Source organism: Cryptotermes secundus, unplaced genomic scaffold (genome assembly GCF_002891405.2).
Source record: "Cryptotermes secundus unplaced genomic scaffold, Csec_1.0 scaffold882, whole genome shotgun sequence".
Taxonomy (NCBI): Eukaryota; Metazoa; Arthropoda; class Insecta; order Blattodea; family Kalotermitidae; genus Cryptotermes; species Cryptotermes secundus.
In genome coordinates, this window is record NW_019718627.1 from 588,801 (window position 1) to 609,936 (window position 21,136).

Here is a 21,136-nt window from a genome sequence, read left to right on the forward strand (position 1 = left end):
AAAACAGGAAGACGGATTATGTCCAGAAACATAATATCTGTACCAATGTAAATTCGTTACAAACTTTTAGATTTTATTTAGTGTAAGCAAGTCTGTTGCAGGTCACGGTAGTCGAGCGGTCTAAGGCATGCACTGTCTTCGTTCTCTCGGAAGCCGGGATCGTGGGTTCGAATCCCACTCAGGGAACGGATGTTTGTGTGCATTTTTCTGTGCTTGTATACAGGTAGAGGCCTTGCGACGAGCTGATCACCGGCCCAAGGAGTCCTACCGAATGTGTAAGATCTAGAAAAACCGAAGTGAACGGAGAAGTTCATGGAGGTAGGCCTAGGCCCACTGGGTCTGTAGTGCCAAGGGAGGGGGGGGAAAGCAAGTCTGTTACATCCAGTATTTCTGTAAATCAACGGATCATAGTGAGAGTACGTGAGTCAAAGATCATTAAGACAGCGTCTATATGAGCGCACAAAATGCGTCCGTTGTAACGAACGTCGTGACGTCCGTTGTAGAGATAAACAAGAGAGGCGAATGCAACGCTTTCTTCTGGCTCCATTGCAGACAAAAAACTACGCACCGCATTCTGCAACTGTGTGGTGTCCTCAGCAACGTCCGTCATAGAGTATGTTCGTTGCAGCGGACGCATTTTGTACGCTCGTGCAGACGCTGCCTAAGTGGTTCTAATCCCAGATATGCCTCTACAGAGCTCGGTAGATCCTCTCAATTAGACTAGATGAAGTTACAACAGTCAGAAACTGAAGCTTCACATCGCACCACAGATTTTGACCTTTTCGGTTACGACACTGTGCAGTCATGTCGAGAGTTACGGTCAATTTGGAGGGACCCGCTGTCGCCATGCTCACGGTAGAACTTACTACCGCGAAGATGGAGGTATTATCTTCCTCCTTTATACAGGTAACGATCTCATGAACCATAAATCCTCTTGACTCAAAGCGTCTTTGAATTTTCACCACCATCAATACCTGACGTCCTAAATCCCGTCTGACTTCATCACTATTCCGCGCACACAGCAGGGTGATAGAGAACACGGTGCTGAGGAGAATATTTGGACCTCAGTAGAGGAAGGAACATGGGCCCGAAAATAAATTGGTAAAATGAGAGCCTTCATACGTCTTACTCCCATCTCACATATTATTAGTTAGGTATGAAGGAGAGTGCCGTGGAAGGGGTCCGTAGCACTCTCGGGAAGTGAAGAGAAATGCATAAGGATTTGTAGGATGTGAGAGACTGGGGAGTTACCACACAGGCACACGGTAGCGTAGTTGGTTGAGGCATATGCTACAAGCCTGAAGGTCGCGGGTTCGATTCCCGATGAGGTCATTGGATTTTTTAAATTTACCTAATCCTTCCAGCCGCATTATAGCCGTGGGGTCGACTCTGCCTCTAAGAGATATGAGTACCAGGAATCTTCCTAAGGGTAAAGGACGGCCGGCGCGTGAGGATGACAATCTCACCATCTGTGAGCAGACTGTCTACAAAATGTGGAAGCCTCGACATCCCACAACCCTATGGGCCTCCACAGTCTGTTAGAGGGAAATCTTTTTCTTTTATCTGGCGGTTTACCATCAATCAGTTCGTCTTGGCGACAAGCTTCTTCAGACTCATGACCAGCATTTTTTTAACTAAATATATTCTTTCATAGTCCTTATGTAACATCATCTCTGACGAGAGGATGGGTCTGTAGTTTACTATTGCTGCGGGTCCTCGCCACAGCAGTAATTCGCAGGTCCAAGTCCCCCGGGACTCATGACCAAATTTTTCTCTCTCCAATTCGACACTCCACCAACCTGGAAGGCCAGGTCTCCGTAGTACTATCCCCACAGGAACAAGGTGACCAAGATATACCCCCCCGGCATTGGGTTCCCTTTTCGTCGGTCCCTACGACTCGTAAGGTTACGGTGGAGGTATTCTACCCCGTCTCCACACGGGAGTTTCTTTCGGGGGGCGGTTATGAAGAGTTCTATCTTCTTGGATACAACGCGATGTGATCCGGCAAAAGGCAACCAACTTCTCGGAGAAACATGTCGTCTCTAACTTTTTTATTCTTTTTTTATTGCTAGTGGGGTGGGACTAAGTCCCTTGTACTGCGGCCACTTCTGGCCTATTGTACCAGCCCCAGGTGATAGGTGAGGGTGATTGTGGAGCAACTGGTGGAATGAAGATTGGCAGGGGAAACCGAAGTACTCGGAGAAAACCTGGCCCAGCGCCACTTTCTCCACCACAAATCCAACTTGACCAGACCCGGGATCGAACCCGGGCCGCCGCGGTGGGAAGCCAGCGACTAAACGCTTGAGCTATGGCGCGGCCCTCGCCTTTAACTTACAGGATATAAGATTAAGCCAAACAAAAACAGCATGCAGAAGGCAGCAAATACAGATATATTTGGATTAATCTTCATCAGTGATCAATGATTCCGTTCAAATGCCATAAAAAAGGCAAATTTTAAGAAGAGTCCGCCGAATTTGTGAGGCATACTTTAGCCGCTGAACAAGCAACTGAACTAAGCAGACCCTACTCATCTAGACCCACTGTTCTGAGAGGCTGAGGACAAGTATAACAAGCATTTCCTAATACAACTCGTATTGCCCAGGTTCTGACGTTCGTAAAGAAAATTACTCGCTCTATTTTCAGTTTCGAAGCATGATCAAAGCGACTAGCAAGAAACAAGCCTACTGCAAAGAAGGCTACAAGAACAGGACTGTCTTCTGGGACGGGATGTGTGTGTAGTCCGGTAAAAGCGCAATGACGTTTCGGAGGAACTTACTGGTTCCGTGTTAAGGATCGAAGAACAAGTAATGCATAACCAAAAAGTAGTAGCAGCAAACAAAGATCGTTACACGGAAACATCAGTGAACTTATACCAGACAATACGGTGTAATTTTCCGGAAAATGTTACTCTGCAGGATTACAGTGCCAGAGACACTGTCTCACAGTAATCCTTCCTACATAATGTAAAGTTATAATAATTATATGCAAAGGGAAATTTGAAGTTCTCACACAGCTGTGGTTATGAACAGTTCTATCTTCTGGGATATAATAGCGTGTACACGTTTGAAAATGAACGGATATTTTGGTCGAATAAGTTGCCTTATTTTTTTCATGCCGGTTTCTTTATTCGACCCGGAACAACAACAAAAAAAACCTCCGTGGCCTGTAGCCCGCAAGCGAACTATATCGACCGAGCGACCGCCTCTTGAAGGTGAAGTTAGTGCCAACTTTTACGGATAGAGGGCGTCACGTGGTCAGCGCAACGGATCCCCACGGTCGTTAATTTCGGTTTTCTAGACCGGAGCCGCTATTTACTTGAAGTAGCTTCTCAATTATCCTCATGAGGCTGAGCAGACCCCGTTCCAGACTCACTACTTCTCAGAAAATCTGGTAGCGCCGGGAATCGAACCCGGGACCTCTGGATCTGTAGCCAGGAACTCTGACCACTAGACCATAGAGCCGGTCTTGGACCCTGACCATTGAGACGAAATGTTCCTCCGAAACGTCGGTTGAGTTTCAACAGACTGTTCGACGATACATCCCAGAAGATAGAATTCTTCAAAGTACGTAACTTCCCTCGTGGACTGACGCACTCGACACGCTAAGAGCATGCACTGTTGGGCTTTTACGAACAGCGGTAACAAGCCTTAAGGCTCAAAGAGCAAAGTCGCTAAGCTCATTGTCTTTCCTTCCGTACGCCACTTCTTCCTCACAACCTCGGTCCCAGTCCTTCCCTTCTCATATCACGTGCCATTTCTTCCCGCTAGGCTCACTGTTATACCCTGAAAGTGGAGACAGTATGTTGCTCCGAAACGTTTGTACTCATCAACTAAATCACAAAGGTTAAAAATGGTAAATTTGATGCTGTGTCTATTTAATTGAGCACCAAGCCATGAAGAAGAATGCGGGAGAGGCGGTATAGCTCCACCGTTGCTGACCTCGGCGTTGGATGGAGGTGAGTGGTCAGTTACACGAACCGGTCGCTTTACCCCCGGGGGAAATAGTCCCCAGGACCCATTTGATGGTATGTGTGGACCACAAAGCCTGTCTGAAATACGCGGAGAAACGAAATTTCTTGACCCTACCGGGACTCGAATTCCGACCACTCCGTCGTCCAGTCCATATCAAATCTCTATACCCGGATCCTTGTATATAATATAATGTATCGTATATATATAGAGTATAACACACCGGTGGGTCTAATCGGGTTAAAAGGAAGATTTACAGGAGTATATATTAAAATAATTTTAACTAGGATTCGGACCTGAAGAAGGCATATATATGTCGAAACATGTTGTCCTAGACAGCAAACTCCATCTGTTGAAAAGACTGTTGCGTTGACAGGAATGTTATAATATGTATTGCTTCAAAAAGATTCAAAGAACACACCTAGATCGGTGTGTAGGCTTAGCTGTATCGTGTTCAGGGGAGTTTAATATAAATAACGCACGTGGCGGAAGATGGCGCTGAAAAAAGCAGCCGCTTTCAGCAGAGCCATTCAAAATGTTAATGGAGGAGTAGGTCCCCTCTCCTCGGGGTTACTTGCTATTTACTGAGCTGTGTGTTCGGTCGACAACCCCTGTACGTCAGACACCCCGCAACTACCTTAACTAGACTGACGAACTCAACGTGAGATAATTACTTAAAAATTCCATCAAACACCCTGTTTTGTTGGCACCATTCCCTATTTTTCGTTATATTATTAAGGAGTTTATCGGTCAATAACTTATTGGAAGGTTACTTCTCGCACGGTCGGTACAATCCCTAAGTTTATATTCAAAATATGTTAAGTAGCACATAATATATTAATATAAATAATAATAATAATAATAACAACAATAATAATAATAATAATAATGGGAAAACTCGTGGAGGTAACCATGAAGAATACTGTTTTCTAATGTGACAGTTATGTATCGACGTTTCGGAAGAACGTAGTCACTCCTTCTTCAGGTCTAAAGTTAAGCTATGCAAGCAAGTGGCAAGATGGGGGCACTATACTGCTAGCTGAACTTACGAAGGAAGAACTCTTTTAACAAGACGAGCAGGTACAGAACTCTGAAGATCTGTGCTCTAATTACTAGGAGATAGAACACCATTAAATGTAACATGTAAAGTTGTTTCTGTGCTTAACTAATTATGCACTAGGCCATGAAGGCGTATGGGGGAATGGATGTATAGAACCATATTATCTTGACCTCGGCACTTGGTGGGAAAAAGTAGTCGGCTTCACGCCCCGGCTGCTTTACTCCTGGGGAAAAGACCCATTGGATACGAGGCGGAGGAAGACGGTTCATGCCTCAGACCGCGCGGCAACTGTTGTCGGCAACGCAGAAAACTGCATAATGTTAAGATGAAGATTCACGCACTTAATTACTACACCATGAAGCTGAATCATTCTTGACCTCGGCACTAGTTGGGAGTGATCAGCTTCAAGCAAATGTCACTTTACCACCAGGGAAAGGGAAATGGTTACATATCGGATAGGGGACTCTGTGCACCCCCCAGACCTTCTCCGCTTGCTGTAGGTGAGAGAAACATTTCTTTCCCTTGCCGGGAATCCTACTCGTAGCCACATCACTATATCGACTGAGCTATTCCTTCATAAGATATGTACACAGATCTTCATGTAGAACGCCTTTTATTCATGGCAGGTTTTGAAGATAACTGGAATAGGGTAATGTCGATTAATGTTGGTGAAAGTAGAAAATAACAAATTCAATTACAAAGGGAACAGCATTTCTCGAGTTCTTACATATCGACATAAACGTAGGCAAACATGGCCAATATACGAATAATAGAAGTTTTCGTAACCTTTCGTTGCAAGCTGACTGCCTCAGTGTAAGAGATTCCTTCTACAACAGTACATGCGTGTGACACGACTTCTTGGTTTTCTAGTTCTGAACGGGGACCCTGGCCCATAACTCGAAATCTCAACTGTTTGAACTTCTCGACTTCTCACATTTTACAGTAGAACACAACATCAGTTTCACTTTCGCTTTAGCTTAGCGTGGGTGTTCCTGCAGCCGCGAACTGCCTTCACCGAGTCCTCCAGTTAAAATCTCTGTCGCGCGAAAGGAGCAGGAACGCTGCCCGCCGCGCTTCCTCCTCTCACGAGAGGTACAGAGAGACTGTACAGAAGACAGGGTAAAGTTTGTGGAAATTCACATNGGAAGAACGTAGTCACTCCTTCTTCAGGTCTAAAGTTAAGCTATGCAAGCAAGTGGCAAGATGGGGGCACTATACTGCTAGCTGAACTTACGAAGGAAGAACTCTTTTAACAAGACGAGCAGGTACAGAACTCTGAAGATCTGTGCTCTAATTACTAGGAGATAGAACACCATTAAATGTAACATGTAAAGTTGTTTCTGTGCTTAACTAATTATGCACTAGGCCATGAAGGCGTATGGGGGAATGGATGTATAGAACCATATTATCTTGACCTCGGCACTTGGTGGGAAAAAGTAGTCGGCTTCACGCCCCGGCTGCTTTACTCCTGGGGAAAAGACCCATTGGATACGAGGCGGAGGAAGACGGTTCATGCCTCAGACCGCGCGGCAACTGTTGTCGGCAACGCAGAAAACTGCATAATGTTAAGATGAAGATTCACGCACTTAATTACTACACCATGAAGCTGAATCATTCTTGACCTCGGCACTAGTTGGGAGTGATCAGCTTCAAGCAAATGTCACTTTACCACCAGGGAAAGGGAAATGGTTACATATCGGATAGGGGACTCTGTGCACCCCCCAGACCTTCTCCGCTTGCTGTAGGTGAGAGAAACATTTCTTTCCCTTGCCGGGAATCCTACTCGTAGCCACATCACTATATCGACTGAGCTATTCCTTCATAAGATATGTACACAGATCTTCATGTAGAACGCCTTTTATTCATGGCAGGTTTTGAAGATAACTGGAATAGGGTAATGTCGATTAATGTTGGTGAAAGTAGAAAATAACAAATTCAATTACAAAGGGAACAGCATTTCTCGAGTTCTTACATATCGACATAAACGTAGGCAAACATGGCCAATATACGAATAATAGAAGTTTTCGTAACCTTTCGTTGCAAGCTGACTGCCTCAGTGTAAGAGATTCCTTCTACAACAGTACATGCGTGTGACACGACTTCTTGGTTTTCTAGTTCTGAACGGGGACCCTGGCCCATAACTCGAAATCTCAACTGTTTGAACTTCTCGACTTCTCACATTTTACAGTAGAACACAACATCAGTTTCACTTTCGCTTTAGCTTAGCGTGGGTGTTCCTGCAGCCGCGAACTGCCTTCACCGAGTCCTCCAGTTAAAATCTCTGTCGCGCGAAAGGAGCAGGAACGCTGCCCGCCGCGCTTCCTCCTCTCACGAGAGGTACAGAGAGACTGTACAGAAGACAGGGTAAAGTTTGTGGAAATTCACATAAAAGTTCTAAAATTGTGAAGTGCCGTTTTAAAAAAATTTTGGGGTCAACACGTTGAACATGATCATCACTCGGTACAGCTGGCCGGCCGACCACTTCACTCTTCATCGTGAACATTTGTTCACTCATCTTCAACATTCTACACCACCGTCTTACAGTTCCTTCTCTCAATATATTTTAGACGTAAACCACGCACAATTCATGATGGATTTCTGCAGCAGTCGTGGTTTTAGCACGAAGAAAGCGGGTTACAGCGCGAATTTCACAGCTGGTAAGATTATCAACCCCAGGACACATCATGAGTCACTTTGAAGGGACAAGAACAAACACTAGGTGACCAGTTATGTGATGGTTTACAAGGCAATGAATCATGTTACGCTGCCTCGCATACGCCAGTTCCCCCACTGGCTTATACACTGCTTGCCTAAAATTAGCTCAGCCGTACCTTCAAATTGCCATATTTGTCCGCTAAAAGAGTGTGATATGACGCCGTGTAGTTCAGTAGATGTTAAACTTTTCGAAGGAACTTATAGCTTCCATCTTCAGGAATGAAGAGTAAGTCAAGCAAGAAATCATCAGAAAAGCAGAGCAATTGAAGGGGTACGTGGATAGACATGATGAACATATATAAATTTACTGTCAACGCAACAATTTGTAATTATTTATTTATATAGCATGCACTACATGTCCTGACCTCAAATTGGTCGTCTTCAGATGCCGCAAGTTTCTCACAGACTTTTACCGAACTGCAACGCTAATATTCCAATTTTTATAAATGGTTCGTACAAGTTAGTTTCTGTTCAATTCAAAATGTAGACAAAACTTACACTAGACTTTGGTTACTATTAACAATAAAATACAATAAAATATGAATAAAAATCTTACATGTGATAAAGTCGTGTACATAACAATAGGTTAAACATAATTTGGTAATTAGGTGACGCTAAATCCACAATTTGATATTTAAAAATGATTTAAAAATTATCTTTAAAAATGTTATAAGCTGCGAGTAGCTTAGTGTTTGTTATGTAGCAGACCACGCATAGGTCTCGTCAGATTTGTTCTACCGTTAGCTGCACTGGCTCGCCATGTTAGTATCGTAATGTTACCATTTTCCTAGAGAATAGCTCCCTCTTCTTTCCTGTTGTCGGGAGCCAGTGGTTAATGTGTGCTGAAGTTCTTCATATGTAGTAGCATATGCCTTATGACCAAGAGATTAGTGAATTAGGAACTGCAGAAGAGGCAGGGAAATTTAATTTAAGTAGGGTCTTTCGAATTTCGTCTCTTGGGTCCCAAAAGGGTTTTAATTATTTCTATAGAATCTCTGTTCTCTAACGCAAGACACTTTTAATGACGGACAATTACAAACTCTGAAATTGCTGTCCTAAAGAGCGGATTATGTTTTATAAACAGCCTAAGTTTGAATCATGCAGGATCACAGATGATAACATAAACCCCTTATTTAAACTCAATACTGTAGGGTTAGTGTAATAACAGCTCAAGTAACATTTTGGTCCCTGCAAAATACGCCATATGCTCAAACATCTGTGTTCTTTTCCTCGGGTATGGCCCTTATACACATAAAAGATTTTTTTTCTGCGCATGACAATCCTGTTTTCATGCAATTTCCGATTACCGTAGCTATGAAATTTCGAGCCTTAAGATGTTACATGAAAGTTAAATTGGTAACCAACTAACGTGGGGACTCTTGTTTCAATATATCGTGTAATATATATTGCGTTAACTGTTAATATTTTCAACATATATGCGAATTGCAGTATACTACATAAACAAGCTGTTTTACGGTTCACTATTTGTGCGTGTTATTCGTGAGAGAGTACGTTAAACGTCGCCTCTACACAGCATTCAATAACAAGCAGACAAGAAATAAATGCGGAAGAAAGCAAGAGGAGTTGATAAAACGAAAACTAATATAACAGATGATGAGAATTCCCGTTGAAATCACAACGGGGTGTTACACTACTCAGCTGACACTAATGATAAAATATTGTTAATAATCCTTGAGTCAACCGTAATTGTCCGAAGTAATCTCTTATTCGGAAGGTGGTATGCAAAATTCGAGGAGTACTAATTTATTTAAGAAGGCCGCGCCATAGCTCAAGCGGTTAGTCGCTAGCGTCCTACCGCGGCGGTCCGGGTTCGATCCCGGGTCTGGTCAAGTGGGATTTGTGGTGGACAAAGTGGCGCTGGGGCAGGTTTTCTCCGAGTACTTAGGTTTCCTTTGCCAATCCTCACCCTCACCTATCATCTTGGGCTGGTACAATAGGCCAAAAGTGGCCGCAGTACAAGGGACTTTGACCCACCCCATTAGCAATAAAAAATTAATTAATATAATTTATTAAGTCCATGGAAACCAGATACAACCAGACTGGACTCTGTTACATATGGACTAAAATTAGTAGACCTAGATATTTTTCTCTATTCACTGAACAGCGTTAATGTGTTGGTCTTTGTAAAGGAGAAGTTAAAGTGTTTCTTGTGAGGTATGAACTAAAATTGTATACATCATTTTGGAGAAGTTCAGTCTTTCAAGGATTAATATTTTGACGTGCTGCCTAGAAGCCGGACCATGGAACATCGATCACAGCGCAAATGGCAAGGAAAACGCATATTTCAGCGTTCGTTGCTGGTCAACGGATAAGATTTCCTACACAACGGAATGTAATACAATATTGGAATTGTAAGAGCGAGTTCCCACGCTTACAGTGAATTGTTAGAAGCCTTGCATGACAACGGGACAACCAAACTGTTGAGAAAGTTGTTCCATAAGTGGTCAGCAAAAGCCCTATTTAAGGGGGTTGAATGGGGTTAAACGTAGGTTTACTACTGCAGACAATGACTCTGACAAATGACAGACCCGTCCTCTCGTTAGAGAGGACGACACAGAAAAACAAGACCGAAATTGTCAAACAGTAATAAATATCTGGCCATAAGTCCCAGATTGGGCTCGACATCAAGACTGACTGACTGACGGTCAGTCGTAATGTGACTTTGACTTTAATCGCAGATTTAAACTTATCATTCGATTACTGGAAAGCAATTTGGGATGGTGCAGGGTAATTTAATAATACGAAAGCTCATAATAACAAGCGATTACACTTCCCGTGAAATTTTCAACTGGTGTTAAATTAGTTGCTTTTATAATACATAATCCTTGTGATCATGTCTTAAAGTATAATATTATTCATTTCATATATAGTGTAGATCACTATATTATAGACATTATCTTCGTGACATTAAGAAGGAACACGGCCATATTCATTTTGTTTGTTTCTTATAGATCCATCATGCATAAAGACATGCATTTTAAAGCAGTTGTTACAGTACGTGAGGTAGGTTTCACGGTAGGAAGGCCGTTAATAAAGTTATCTTATACAGAAACATTAACCTATTAGAGTAAGATAACATTAATGGTAGAAGCACTAACTGTATTACAAGGCTCAGCATAATATTCCAGTTTATGAATACCAAGCCGTTTTATGAATTTTCATACTGAGGACCAGAACGAAGGAACTATATTTTGTATATGATAAACATAAGTACTTCCTTATGACAGTCAATACACCTGTACACCTATCCTTATTAATATAGTCTGTTTCACTTTAAAGATTAAAATATGTCTCTGAAATTGGCCTTGACCAATCGAAACAGGGAGAAAAGTTAAGTAATTTAGAAGGCTCTTAAGATGCGTATCATCTCGGTTAAGTACCATCTTGAGGGAAAATTTGTCTTTAGAGAAGAGTAATTATTATATTAAGCGTCTGGTGTACCAATTAGGTGGTCTTCCGTCCACAAAATAAGTCCTTGGGTTGGTTATGATTATAAGAATAATCAGTGATTATTTTACTAAACAACATTAATTAAGCTGCCGGCCATCATGTACAGAAATATTTCCTGTCTGACAGGAATTTCATTTCTGAATATCTTATAAATGAAAATCAGACTTAAATGGGTTAATCTGGCTTCAATAAAAATATTCGTTTATGGAACAGTCAGACCAGTGAACACTGTAAAATTCCTGGATGACTTCAATGCTGTAAACTGAAATATGAAGCCATCGGTTTAGTACTATTTCCAGTCAAATTTCTCTCTATGTTCAGGGTTAAACATTCGAAAAAGGTATTAGGAAATTTCTGCATTTAATTTCAACTTTCAGAAAGGATCTTTCTTCATGAAAGTGTGACTATAATTTCATATTTTCCATGAGATTTCGAATCTCCGTTAAGTTACTATATATTCGAATATCGAACATCGAATTCGAATGCTCAGCAATCCTGCTTCGTATTCGAGAAAACCTCGATTCAGATCCGTGCCCAGAAACTGCTATCCTGACAAATATCTGAGTTTTGTTTTTCTCAGTCCCTAAGGACAAATGCTGTAATATTGTCTTAATCTGACAACGGCTGTTTCTTTGCAGTTAATTTTCGCCATTCAACCTATTATTTGGTATCATAAGTATGAGCAATTGAAACTGTCGTGAAATGAATAATACTGTGAACTTTACTGCCATCTGCAATGCGATGTGTGGCCTGTCAGATGCTCTCTGCCGTTTCAAAGAAACGTGCAACTTATATCTTCAAGGTAGGAAATTTCTCCTCTCAAGCAGAAAATAATACTTCCATCCGAAACGTCCATAAACATGTCAGAACACAGGGAATCACATCCCACACCGAAATACAGCCTCTATGACTGTTTTAATCCTACGTTGCTTTCAGTAGTTCGAGTTGAATAGTTTCAAATAATACTGTCAAGTGTATGGAGTGTGACTATAGACGGGGTTTGGGTTGCTAATCGGATTTATTGCACACTTATACATATAACTAGTAACGACAAGTAATTATAACGCTATCTTTAATTCACACACTTTACAGTTCACTAGAGCACGCACTTAAGTCATCCCAGTCTCCTGATAACGGCTTCTAACGGCGGACGCTCCCTTTCTTCTGGATCCCCGAACTGTCCCCGTGCCTCAGCAACAGCAACTGTCGACTATCTAACTAACCAACCAGCTCTTCACTACGTCACGCCTCTCTTGCTTATAACATCTTGGCACGGACCGCGTAGAAAACACCGATCCTCTGTTGCAGTGCAATTGTTGCTTAGCTGTAGCATGATGTAGTCTATCGTTGCCTTCACAACCACTGGCATTCCTGTTCATGGAAACATCATTGTTTGCGGAGCCGTTACTTAGCAGCGGCCATTGTATATTTATTTATTTCGTGGTCGCTGTCTAGCAAGGGGTCTATATGCCACAATAAGACTCATGAATAATGAACTTTAGTAATGGGTATGGAAGTCTGAGCCTGAGGCCCAGTATGAAATAATATTTTCGCGTTTGTTTTGACTAAAGGAACTCAAGACAAACCTCAGTGGGAAGAGCTGATATTCGGGTAGAGATCTGAACCCAGGATTTCTAAAAAAACGAAGCTTCTGTGCTACCCACTCGACCAAGATGTTCAGAGCACAGCCACAATAACCTTCATTATCACTGCCATGGGAACCTCAAATGTCCCCTGAGTACTATGATTTTCTACTACATTATAACACAAGCGGACGGAATATAGGATGATGGATCTATTATTCGGTATGTGAGAGATTTCTCTTCATCATGAACGTCAGTAACAAACTTTGAACTACTGGAGAAGCTTAGGTTACCCGAAAATGCTTCAATGGAATCCAGACATATTTTCCTAATTCCCCTGTAATCTCATTAGCCTGACCACTAAGCAGCTCCAAACTCCAACTTGAAGAGGACGGTCTTCTGGTTTATAAAGCCATGTAAGTTCAGTGAAAACTCGACGTTTCGGAGGAATATATCGTCTCTATCTTCATTATAGAACAGCAAACCAAGAAAGGAAGGACTAGAAGCAGGAGTCAAACAGAGCATACCTAATGTCAGAAATTTCATATGCGTACAAAAACGTCATCATGATGGAGCCAATTCAGATACGATAAACAGAATTACTTTTTTTATTTCTGAGAATAAATTTAAACTAAGAAATATTTCCTTACGGTGAAATGCGGTGATGACCGCCTCTGTGGTCTAGTGGTCAGAGTTCCTGGCTACAGACCCGGGTTCGGTTCCCGGCGCTACAAGATTTTCTGATAAGTACTCGTAGTGGGTCTGGAACGGGGTCCACTCAGCCTCGGGAGGATAATTGAGGAGCTATTTCAAGGAAATTCGGCTCCGGTCTAGAAAACCGAAATTAACGACCGTGGGGATTCGTTGCGCTGACGTGACACCCTCTATCCGCTAAAGTTGGCACTAACTTTGACGACATGCGGCGGTCGCTCAGTCGGTATAGTTCGCTTGCGGAGTACAGACCACGGAATTTTTTTTTTAATGCGGAGATATTTAACGGGAATCCAAGTGTTAAATTTGATTACCAATGCCGGTTAAAGGCATTTATAAGGTACCAATGAAAAGAAATATAAGACAGAAGACCTAACGATTCTTGTCCTTAGTGTCTGTGACCGGAGTTTAAATGTATGACTTCTTAGTTCGAGACTACATCGCTTGATGTTGAAGGTTTCCCTTTTTAAGGGATTACGTCGCACAGAATGTTACAAGTTTCGAAGGAAACTTTGAAGAACACTTGAAGTTCATACCCGTAAGCCGAAGTCATATAACCTAGTGATCATTACCTTTTATTTCCTGCAAAGAACTCCTAAGTTCCGAAGCACCGAACGTGTCTGATGCCGCTTCGGGGCCCGCAAGTGCAAGAGGAACGTCAGCACGAGACAAAGAAGCGGAGACCTTGAACTGCCCGTCACAGGCGACGATCTGCGATTTCATTAAATGTCACTGTCAATCCAGGCTTTGTTCAGAAGCAAAGAAAGCAAACATATACAAACACAGTCCTCTTGTACACAAGTGTGAGACGTATCACGTGTGACATACTTTTTCTAAACAAGTCATGAAAGAGTGAGATAATCCTTGATCAAAAGCAGAGATATTTGTGTACTTCACCTTTTGAAAAGAGTAAAGCTATCCCTGTAACAGGCCATGGAGCCCCGTAGAGTTGTGAGCCGTCGAGGCTCCCACATTTTCTAGACAGTCGGCGGTAAGATTGTCAGCCTCGTGTTCCGGCCGCCCTTTACCCCCACGAAGATTCCTGGTACTCATTTCTGTTAGGCAGCGTCTACACGAGCGCACAAATTGCGTCCGTTGTAACGAACGTCGTGACGTCCGTTGTAGAAATAAACAAGAGAGGCCAATGCTATGCTTTCTTCTGACTCCACTGCAGACAAAGAACTATGCACTGCATTCTGCAACTGTGTGGTGTCCTCTGCAAAGTACATTTGTTACAACGAACGCATTTTGTGCGCTCGGGTAGACGCTGTCTTAAGAGGCTTACTCGACCCCAGGATCAGTGGGCTGGAAGGATTAGGTCCATTGAAAAATCCAGTGACCTTATCGGGAATCAAAAACGGTGCCGTAACGTAAACTTAAACTTAACCTTAACCTGGTAACCATGAATTTTGCCTGATGATGGCTTCAAAAGCTGAAACATGTAGCTAAGGTAATGTTGACCTTGACCGTTATGTTGTTGTGTTACGATGGATTCCAATAAAGAATTGTACGTAAAGTTCCGGTTTGTAGCATAGTGCCTCAACCAGCTATGATACCGCGTGCCTCATAGATCCTATGGTTCTGCTTATATATAGTATTTTGTCTTACATTGGAAAAGTAACAGCCAAAATGATCAGAGGTAAAACATGCCAAAGTTACATATTTCTATACGCACAAAAAGCTGGGATTGCCTTTCTTGTTTTCGGTGCGAGTGTACCAACATCCACAGAAGAAGACAGAGTTTTCTATCGACTGGTCAATCGACTGGACTTCCAAGAGGCTACTAAGAAGCGTTGCGAGGTTACAACCCTCTTACGTCTCTTCATGTAGCAGATAAGACCGTTTCGAGTAATCAGAGAGAAATATATAAACCAAATCTAGAGCTCTTTCACAGAAACTCCGGAAAATAAATAATGACTTTCGAACGGCTTTTCATCAAGTGTTTCGTGATTCGAATGAGGATCACCTTAAATTTGAAGTCTCTATGAAGAGTTATCGTCGGTCGCGGTAGCCGAGCGGTCTAAGGCATGTACTGTCTTCGCTCGCTTGGAAACCGCGATCGTGGGTTCGAATCCCACTCAGGGCGTGGATGTTTAGTTTGTGTGTGTGTGCGTTTTCTGTGTCTGTGTACAGGTAGAGGCCTTGCGACGAGCTGATCACCCGCTCAAGGAGTCCTACCGAATGTGTAAGATCAAGAAAAACCGAAGTGAACGGAGAAGTTCATGGAGGCAGGCCTAGGCCCACTGGGGCTGTAGTGCCAAGGAGAAAAAATGAAGAGTTATCATCTGCCTGCCTTTGTGTCTATGGCTCCATACTCCTTTTGTTGGACCTTTAGGTCCTAGGTGAGTATAACTATTCCGGAATATATACAATGTCCACCTTAGAGCATGAATTTTTGTGTCTGTAAGCGGCAATATTGCCTTAACTGTCTAAAATTACGGTGTGCGCCTCAAGTTATTTCAAAAAATTCTTATTAAAATTATAAATTGATTTTCATAAAGACGCTACGTACGGGAAAGGCAAATTTATATATTGTGTGGGAAATATCACTACAAAATTTACATCCTGTATCCTAGGGAGAGAGAAGCGTAGATATGAGCGTAATCATAAAATTGATCTTAAAAAAAGGTATAAATGTGTGGATTTGATTTATATTGTTCTGGATACTTTCAAATGAGGGGAGGGGGTTGTTCTTAAGATGGTAATATACCTTTGGGTTCCATGAAAGATGGAGAATTTCTTGACAAGGTAAATTGCTGTCAGTTTCTCGAGAAGAGCTTCGTTCCATGGAGTTAGTTGAATTATATCGATGTTACAAATTTCCAGTTTTTCCGCTGTCAGTAATCTAAACATTCAATGCTTCCATTTTACCATAAAATTCTACGAAAACTACGAGTCTTTCCATTGTGATTCGCGCAGGATTAAAGCCTGTGATAAGACGCATAACTGAACTACAGAAAACAAGAATTGATTACATAGGGGAACGCCAGTGCCAGGACAAGGAGTGCAGCACAACTATATCCGTTGCATACACAGAATATCCGGACGAAGGTAGGAAACCTTCGCCTCAGTGTAGCCGCAAAACTTTACGAGAAATACCAGAGTTTACTCTCCATTAATCAACGCCTACAACACAAACACCCTTCTACTGATCTAAATTGCTGAAGGCGGAAGTTTCTTACGTTATTAAACTTTCCTCCGGGTTCAATAAAATACCTCAAACAGATTCAGTTTATTCATTCATTCATCAGCAATCTGTCAGGCGACAGGTCCACAGTCTTTTCCAAAACAGTTCCTCCACTTAATGCGATCTCAAGCTTTCTCCTCCAAATAAAAATATCCTCTTCTGTCCCCAAGGTCATCCAGCATCTTCTTACGTCTTCTTCCTCGTCTTCTGGTCACTTCTATCCGCCCCTCCGGTTTGTTTCGTCTCCAGAGGAAACCTCTCGCATACATGGTATCTCTGTTTTTGGAAAGAGACTATCCAGGAAAAGTGATAATGTGGTAGTTTTTCCATTTGCTTTCCACATCGCAGTACAGCAGCCGTTCACACCACTCTGGTCACGCCTGTTGCTATACGAACTTGAATCATCTCGAGCATCATTTGCTCTGTGCTTCAAGTCGCTGCTGATGACGCTGCTTCCGACATCAGTTTATAGTAGCTGAAAAATTGAGCAGTCAATGTTCGGTGCCGTAGAAATCCTGTCACCAACTTGGGTTGATGTATATATTTTTTGTGGTTTAATTTATGATTCCGTAATTATCTGGCCTATATATCGTCGAGCCGGTCACGGTAGTCGAGCGGTCTAAGGCATGCACTGTCTTCGCTCGCTCGGAAGCTCGGGATCGTGGGTTCGGATCCCACTTAGGGCATGGATGTTTGTGTGCGTTTTTCTGTGTTTGTGTACAGGTAGAGGCCTTGCGACGGGCTGATCAGTCGCCCAAGGAGTCCTACCGAATGTGTAAGATCTAGTAAACCGAAGTGAACGGAGTTCATGGAGGTAGGCCTAGGCCCAAATTGGGGCTGTAGTGCCAAGGAAAAAAAATAAATAGTCGAAGGTAAGGATTGTTAAATAATTAATTGAAAGGGATCTGGAAGGATGCAGTCGTGCTGCAACCGAGAAGCATTTGTCTGGTATTGCGGAGGAAATTACCAAAACACGTTAGCCAGACTATCCGGTGGGCCGGTCAAGATTTGAAACACTGGGAAGCCATAATTGGACTCAAAGCAGGTAAAGGGACTTATACAAGGGCCCTCTGCCAGAAGAAAGAAGGATCTGTTGAAGTTAAGACAGTGACCAATTAAGATGGGTGACTGGATTATTAACAGGATACTGTCACCTTAAAGGACACCTATTCAAACTGGGACTGACAGATGATCCCACTTGTTTAAGGTGCCTAGAAGAGGTTGAATCAGCCACACATATTCTATGTGACTGTGAGGCCATAGTTTATTTAAGATTTCGTCATCTGGGACAGTATTTCATGGAACCAAGTGACTATTATGACGCCCCCATAAATATGGTCCTACATTTCATCTGAAGTGTAGGATTAATAAAGGATTACTCAAAGGGGGAGCACAACAGATCATTGAAGGTCGCGGTGCAAGGGCCAAATTGCTATGACGCGCGCACGCACGCACACACACATATACATACATTATCTATGTATCTTATACAAACTATACGCACAGAATTTTCTTATCGAGAAAAAATTAGAGAAAATATTGTTTCGAATTTGAAAAAGAATCAAACGGGGATGAGATGGGTTGGATATGTAGCGAGCATGGAGGAGTGTATATAGGGTTCTGGTGGAAAAGCCGGAATGAAAGAGACTACTAGAAATACCCAGTCGTAAGTGGGAGGATAATATTAAAATAGATTTTAAGGAATTAAGAAGGGGCGGTGTTTACTGGATTTATCTGGCTCAGGATAGGGACAAGTATAGGGTTCTTGTGAATAAGGCAATGAATTACCATGTTCTATAAAATGTCGGGAAATTCTTCAGTAGGTGAGCTACTGATGGGACTCGGCTCTATTGAGTTACTCGTAATAATCAAGACTGATTTCTCATACAAATTTTAACACTACATAACCTCGAAATAAACCCATCTGACTCAGCTCACCTTCCGGTGTGTATAGGTTGATGAGAGCCCACCCACTCTCTACCTTCCCTGCCTCTCTGCAGGCTATAATTACGTAACGAGCAGCCTTTTATATATATCACTTCATTTTTCTTAAGACTTCTGTGCTGCTATCTAGTGAAAAGACTAATGAACCTTTTCTGATCGATATCTCATGCTATTCCGTAGTTCCCATTGCAAAATGCGCCACACACAAAGTACAATAGCTTCTATTCTCGTCAATGTGTATCTATTGAGGATGAATTAAGCTCTCTGAGTACTTATTTAAAACACAGGAATGAACTTCAGACTAATATTGACTAAACTATTTCTCTTTATTCTTCATCTTCATAATTTTGTAAGCGGATTATTAAAACTTGAGAGTTTCATTAAGAATTATTTATGTTTATTTATTTATATTTCATAGATTTTATCCTAATACAAAATGAGAATTCAACGGGAAGTTTCATCAACTGCTGCACAAGCTTTCGTGCTATAAATATTCCTTGCTTTCTCTAGAATTCATTCATAGCCCTACATGTTATAGGATTATAGACGGATGCAGACGTTTAACACTATCTCCCACGTACAACACAAACAAATAATAAACCGCAAACCGTCTTCATTATATGATATACTACACTTCACATATCCATATCAAAATATTTAGGATACTCAAGGATAAACAAGATATAAAAAATAAAATACTACAATATTTACAGATAAACTTGAAAGGATTCTGACGATGGTGTATACTGTACTTCTTTTGGCTTATTTTGGACTTCACCCATCGTCTGGTATATAAAAGACAAAAAAAAAAACACGACGTTTCGGAGACTGAATCTGTCTCCGTCTTCAGTGATTGAGACTAGCTCTTTCTAAGGGGCCCAACTGAGTAGGTTTACCCTTCCCTATCCACCTGAAGACGGAGACAGATCCAGTCTCCGAAACGTCGTGGTTTTTTTGTCTTTTATATACCGGACGATGGGTGAAGTCCAAAATAAGCCAAAAGAAATACAATATTTTCGTTCATACAGCATGTTAACGCCTGGAAATTCGTCGCAATGTTATCTCGAAAGAGTATGATGAAAATCATAAACGAAAAGTTTAAGGTTCGGCCACAAAGAGCGCTACGCTATGTTCGCTACGTACGCTGTGTACACTCTGCGACGCAGCTAACATAGGGAACATAGCGTATGTAACGTGCGTCGCGTATATAGCGCTCTGTGTGGCCGAACCGTTACACGAGCGTAAGGATTGTACAATGCTATAAGTAGCTAAGACTGTATAGTGTTGAACGGAAAGACGACTAACGGATATGCTCTCAAATTGCGGGTTGCGAGTCTCCAGGGTGAGTGATCTAAATTAAAGCGGATTGCAGAGTTTCCAGGAGCATTTACAACATACTTGAATCCAAGTTTAATCCAACAAGTGAGTAAGATTTATTAAAGCGTTTTCGAGAAATTTAACCGCGGCCCGCAAAATACTGTGACAATTTCTTCAAGGCTGTACAAAAATATTCTAAGCTCTCTGTACGTATGGAGAAGTTGACGAGGGCACAGTATAACCTATATCACAGGCGGTAATGAGCAAGTCTGATATCAATTTAGATATTATTTTTGGGGGGCTGCGTTATCATAAATTTCGACAAACCCTGGATTTCTTTTTCCTTTGGCGCTACAGCCCCAAATTTGGGCCTTGGTCTACCTCCATGAAACTATCCGCTTCAATTCGGTTTACTAGATCTTAGACGTTCGGTAGGACCCCTTGGGTGGGTGATCAGCTCTTCGCGAGGTCTCTACATGCACGCAAATAAGATGAAACATACATATACAAACTCCAATTTTCCATGCCCTGAGTGGGATTGGAACTCACTCCCGGCTTCCGAGTGAGCGAAGACAGTGCATGCCTTAGACAATTCGCCTACCGTGACCGGCAGTGTATAAGAATAATATATAAGAATTCAGTTCGTACCTCACAGGAAACAGATCCGAACCCACGATCCCGGCTTCCGAGTGAGCGAAGACAGTGCATGCCTTAGACAATTCGCCTACCGTGACAGGCAAAATCCCTAGATTTGTCAGTAATTAACTATAAATGCATTAAAAAAGCATCCGTTTCAAAATTTGAGATTCTATACGGAAGTCTTAAGAGAGTGAGGAAAAGCAAGGAAAACCGTGATACACGAATACGAAGCAGGAAAACTACTCACCAGACCGTAACGTCTAGTTAAGTAAACACGTTAAGTACAGCTGAAGCCTGAACGTGTCCAGCCAGTGCAGTGTCACGTGAACTTTAATAGCACAGACGCGTAGTGTCCTCTGCTTGTGTGTTTACCTCGCTGCAATATTGCTGCACCATTGCTATATCAACGAATTACTGAACTGAAGTTTTGGTAACATCAGCTAACGAGTTACAGTTATACGCGTATGCATGGCACAAAGTAAACTAAATGCTTTAGCGACTCCGTAAAATTATACAGTCTGTGTACCAATGAGCTCAGATC

At 42.1% G+C, this 21,136-nt stretch overlaps 1 protein-coding gene across 5 annotated transcripts in view; it reads right to left on the reverse strand.

Annotated features, from left to right (window-relative positions):
* The window catches only part of LOC111862499 (metabotropic glutamate receptor 2), a 1,033,882-nt gene that overhangs the window by 322,680 nt on the left and 690,066 nt on the right, over positions 1-21,136 (reverse strand). The gene's annotated exons all lie outside the window — the stretch shown is intronic.